Here is a 6,000-nt window from a genome sequence, read left to right on the forward strand (position 1 = left end):
AGCTCTTGGCTCTCAGTTCTTTGGGGTCTGGATTGGTTCAGTGTCAGCCACTCAGAGACCACTTTCCCTTTCCCTCCCCAGGGTGTTGGGGAGCTTTTCATTTTAAATTCTCCAAACACAAGGTTGTTACTCTTCTGAGGAATGTAGGCCTCTGTCAACCAAAGGTGGTTTTACCCTACAATGAAAGAACCCCTATATCTTTGGGGGATGATGAAGGTTGAGGATACCTTTTTTGATTCCAAAGCAAGTTACTGGCATGTCTCTTGAGAGAAACTTTTTTTGAAAAAGGTAAACTCTAATGGGATACTCTTCTATGCACAGATTAATAAAATTGAAATGCCTCCTATTTGCCAAGTGAGTATCATTGTGATCCATAAAAATATGGGAAAAGATTATAGTATTTGTGTTAGCTATAGAAATTATGAAACTGATGGAATAGCAACTAGAGACATTTTCTAAGAAAAGCCTTACTGAATCTAGAGACTGATTAGGTTTCTTAATAAACCAAAAAATAAAAAAAGGAAAAAAATCAAGTGTGAAACAAGAGTTTTGACTTTAAGTGATGAGAATAATACTGATGCTAAGAGGAAGTGGGAGTTAATGCTGCTGGTTTAGCATCAAATATAATTAATCAAATTTGAAAAATATTGGTATTGTGCTAACAGTAGGACATCCGAGCAGTAAATATCTAACAAACAATTTGACTTTTTTTTATTTAAATGGAGCGTGGTAGGGAGATTAGAAGTTACAATACAGAGTTGGAAATCTTTCGCCTCTTAGAGCATGAGTTGTAGACTTGTGGATGAGCTCATCAAGGGTAAAGAGTGGGAAGAAAAAGATAAGTCATCAAAGAAGTCAAGGCAAGTGTGGTCAAAGAGAGAACAGTGTGATGTGTCTTACAAATGGAGACAAATGCCAGTGTAACCCAGAAATCTGAACAGAGAGAAAACATGGAAAACCTGAAGCAGGAAATTCAACTGGAAGTAAAGACTATTAACTATTATGGAGAGATCAAAGGAACCAAAGACTCTGAAAATAAACCCTTGGAATTTATACAAAGGAAAAAAGGTACAAATATTTGAGTACCAGCTATATGCTAGGTGCTTTTCCTTACATTAAATATTTTAAAAACAAAGAGTGTGGCAGTGACTTTGGAAAGAGAATTTTGGCAGGAAAGGAATGAACAATAAATTCAAAGTGGTGCCTTGGAATAGTGAGACCTAGCTAGAAATTTTTTTTGTTTTGTTCTCTTGTGTCAAGATAGAGCAAACTGCTTGTTTGAAGGCAGGGAGAAAGAAACCTCCTGAGAGAGAGATTAGAGGGAGTATGATAGAAGCTAAGTAATTGCAATGGCAAATGTTGAAAAGTTGAAGTTTTATATTAATTAGCAATATTGAATCTTCATGAAAGAGTTAATTTTGTTTAATTATGCATGGAATGAGTCCATTTTTCTATATCACCTCTCCTTGTGTCTTTGCCCTTTACTTTTATGGCTTTGAATTCTTAGAAACAAAGTCTTTTTCATTATATTATATTCTTGTGAACAGTTAGTTAGTTTTAGAAAGAAATATGTATTTTGACTAATCAGCCTAATTGTTCACCCAATCTTACATTTATGAATTATTTTTTTAAAACCCAAACAGGGAATTTCAAATCTTAAAAAGCAACTGGATGTTGTTCACATAATATAGTAAAAACCATTTTAAGTTTGATCTCATAGAAGTGATACTTCTATACCCTCAAATTATCTTTCCTCCTAACACATTGTCTAAAAATTCTATCAGTGTGTCCATGAAGTGGAATAATTACCAGAAAGCAATTTTCTCATTTCTTACATTACTGTCTTTCAAATATACCAAGTTATTATAATGCAATATTCTAAACTGGAAGTTTATTTCCTGTATTCAGAGTAAAATATTGTCTTATTTAAACCAAAAGACAAGTACTGTATAGTCCTCTTCACTCCTCTAAGTACCAGCAGCCCAATTCTCCAGGACTGAGATCCAGCCTCGGCTGCGTCAGCTGCTCTCGTGATGTCTCTTGGCTAACCTCCCATGCCTAAATGTCCCTTGGGCATTGGGCAAGATAAAATTTCAGTGTGATAGGATATCATTTTCTCTCACAATTAAATCCTACTCTAGACATACAGATACAATAGCAACTTCATCTCTGCCCAACAGCAAGACACTTTTGGGTGATGATAACTAAGTAGAGTTACTTCCTCAGAAACAAAAAGCAGAGACTGTCCAATGAATCACACATGGCCATTTCCCTGTTGCACTCAGAAAGGAGGCAAGTGGGCCGCCAAGGAAAGAAGCAACAGTGCTTGATTTCTTTGCCACAAAAAAAATATAAATAAGAGGAAAACTCAGTCAACAACAACAAAATCTAATCTTGCTTGAGCAATAGGAGTGGTACTAATAACCATTGAAAATAATAAAATTGAGCCACTCTCAAAAAATATTTATTAAATTTAAATTTAAACTGACTTTTCTGACTTAAAAAGGTAAATATACCAGAAAAGTAATAATTATAAAAGTATTTCGGAAGAAATGTCCTATAGCTATCTCAGAAGCTTATTGAAAGAATCTTGTAGGCTACTGATGTATGTGAACTTTATTTGAAAATTCTAAAGTGCTATATTAATGTTATTCTTTGCATGAGAAAATTCAAGATATTACTGTTAAATAGTGGTTACTATTAGCCCCAGTGTATCACAGACCAGTTGTGCAATCCACTCTTGATAAACGTTAAAATGTTTGAAGATGTTCACAGTGGTATCTACAAGGTTTATTTGTAACGTGAATTATAGAAAGCTGCTTGTTATTGCCACAGAATAACCAGATGTCAATTGTAGTATATCATTATTTGGAAATTGATAAACCTTAAAATTTTCCAGGAATGTAAATTTCAAAGGTAATTTTTTTCCTCTTGTCATTCCAAAATTATTCATCAAATGTTATGCAAAATTCTAAAAAAATTTAAAAAAAAACAAAAAACCTTTGTTACAATCTCCCTATTGTGCCTCCCTTCAAGTATTAATGTCAAATAATTACAAGGTTCTTTTGTACTCTAGTAACACAAATTATAGGCAAAGACTTCAAAATAGTCTAAAAAGTACTTCTCAAATGTAATGTGCATACAAGTCACCTGGGGATCTTGTCAAAATGCAGATTCTGATTCAGTAGGTCTTGGGTGGGGCCTGAGATTCTGCATGTCTAATAGCTCTCAGGTGAGGTCAATGCTGCTGGTCCAGGGTCACGCTTTGAGTAGTGAGAGGCTAAAAAGAATGACCAAGGTTGGCCTGTAATCCCAGCACTTTAGGAGGCTGAAGGAGGAGGATCACTTGAGCCCAGGAGTTTGAGACCAGCCTGGGCAACATAGTGAGACTCCATCTCTACAAACAATAATTTTACAAATTAGCCAGGCATGGTGGTGCCCACTTGTAGTCCCAGCTATTTGGGAGGCTGAGGTGGGAGGATCACTGGAGCCCAGAAGGTTGAGGCTGCAGTCAGCTGTGAACACACCACTGCACTGCAGCCGGGGTGACAGAGCGAGCCCCTGTCTCCAAAATAAAAAAGAAAAGAAAAGAATTATCAAGGTTGGGTGTAGAGTTCTCCAGAGAACCATAGGTTGTATATTTATATATGCATGGCTCACATGATTATGGAAGCTGAGCAGTTCCAAGAGCTGCAGTCAGCAAACTGGAAACCTTGGAGAGCTGATGGTCTAAAGGCTGGCAGGCTGGAGCCCCAAGCAGAGTATGTTTCAGTTCAAGGTCAAGGCAGGAAAAGGCCAATGTTCCATCTCAAGCAGCCAGGGAGGAGTTCCCTCCACCTTTTTGTTGGATTCAGGCCTTCAACTGATTAGATGAGGGCCACACACATTAGGGGGGGGACAGTCTGCTTTACTCAGTTTACCAACTCAAGTGCTAACCTAATTCAATAACATCCTCACAAACACACCAAGAATAATGTTTGACCAAATATCTGGGTACCCTATGACCCAGTCAAGTTGACACATAAAACTAACCATCCTAAGTGCTATTGCTACTCTAACACATATGTTGTTTATTTCAGCCAAGCAGTGATCTAATTAAAATAATTTCAAAGGATTTCTTTCAAATGCCTAATTTATTATGAACTGACGTATACTAAGTTACAGACGCAAATAATGTTGGTTGGTTAGAGTACCTGCCTTTGAAAATAATTAAAATAATCATTCTTATTTAAAGAAGTAAATATTTATCTCAGAAACACAGTTTTAGAAGTTAACATAGGTCTAATGTAAGCCTATATTGCATGTCTTTATCAAAGTTATATTATGAATTGATAATAGAAATATAAAATTAAGTCATATAAGACATAAATGTTATAGAGGGATTATCATAAAATGTATATAAAAATTAATCTACTTCTCTACTGTAAAACTTCTTAGAGCCTCTAATATCATAATTATTAGCATTTCTTATGCTGATATGTAGAGGTATATATGCTTCCATGTATTATAAGAGGTAAATATATACATTGAATTTAAATTGCCATATATTATTAAGATATATCATTTTGAGTATTGTTAAGTAAGAAATAATAATGCCAAATATGACATGATGTTTTATTAGTCACTTATAATTTTTTAAATACTAACAGTGCCTGCAAACTTATAGGTAGAGTTTAATTGTATATCAGCCACATGCATATATAAAAAGGAAAATGTAATTGATTATAGTATTAACAAAATTTCACATTTAGAATCTGACTCTCTGAATAACTTTTCAAAGTAAGAATCACTGTCATTTTTTTATACAGTATTTTTTGGTGTCATCAAGATCACTGCTGACACAATATTTAAGAGTGTTTTACTATGGTCCCTAGAATATCATCTCAAGCTACTTGTATCTATTATGGAAGTTTTGATATTGACACTTTCTTGACTAGAAGATGTCAAAGAAGTTTCCAGAGATCAGGCAAGGACTCAAATGGTCTGTAAAGTGACTGAAGCATCCAGAAGTTTTCATTATTCCAAGAATAATAACTGTGTTCATTGATATGTAGGCAAGTACAGCTATGTCACACCTGCTACTTACACACACACACACACACACACACACACACACACACACCATTTTAGAATCAGTGGATACATAGTCTTCTCCATACTTGTTTAACCAAAAAAGAACCTCTCACTTTTTAAAGAACTATCTCAATGGACTAGTATTGAATGAATCTTATTTTTGGTAAACAGTCTCTTTAATGCAGCAGTCCCCAACCTTTTTGTCACCAGGGACCAGTTTCATGGAAGACTATTTTCCCATGGACATGTGGGGCGTGGTGGCAGAGGGGCTGTTTTGGGGTGAAACTGTTTTGCTTCAGATCATCAGGCATTAGTTTGGTTCTCATAAGCGGCATGCAAACTAGATCCCTCATATGCGCAGTTCACAATAGGATTCGTGCTCCTGCGAGGATCTAATCCCACCACTGATCTGACAGGAGGCAGAGCTCAGGTGGTAAAGTGAGTGATGGGGAGCGACTGCAAAGACAGATGAAGCTTCTCTCTCTCTCACTTGCTGCTCACCTCCTGCTGAGCAGCCCAGTTCCTAACGGGCCACAAACTAGTACCGATCTGCTGCCTGAGAGTTGGGGACCCCTGCTTTAAGGTATTCCTTCTTTGCCACTAATGAATAATCAATATATGCCATTACATTTTTGGCATAAATTGATTTAAAAGATTTGGTTTTTTCTTAGTATACAACCCTTCTGAGTTAGACTTCATGTTTACTTCTTCTCCCCTCTGCCCTTGCTACAGCATTTAGGATACCACTTGTTATACTTTAGGTGTTCAATAAAAATTCTTAGATGAAGGCCTTTGATTGAGCATCACAGGACTTTTCCCAGCCTACTTCTGAAACAAGTTTAGTTCTCACATTCTGTATTATAACTAAAATTTTCTTCCTAGAAATGCCTATCAAAGAATTTTGTCTTTGAGTTTCAAATAAATATT

The sequence above is a fragment of the Macaca nemestrina genome, chromosome 10, assembly GCF_043159975.1.
Source record: "Macaca nemestrina isolate mMacNem1 chromosome 10, mMacNem.hap1, whole genome shotgun sequence".
Taxonomy (NCBI): Eukaryota; Metazoa; Chordata; class Mammalia; order Primates; family Cercopithecidae; genus Macaca; species Macaca nemestrina.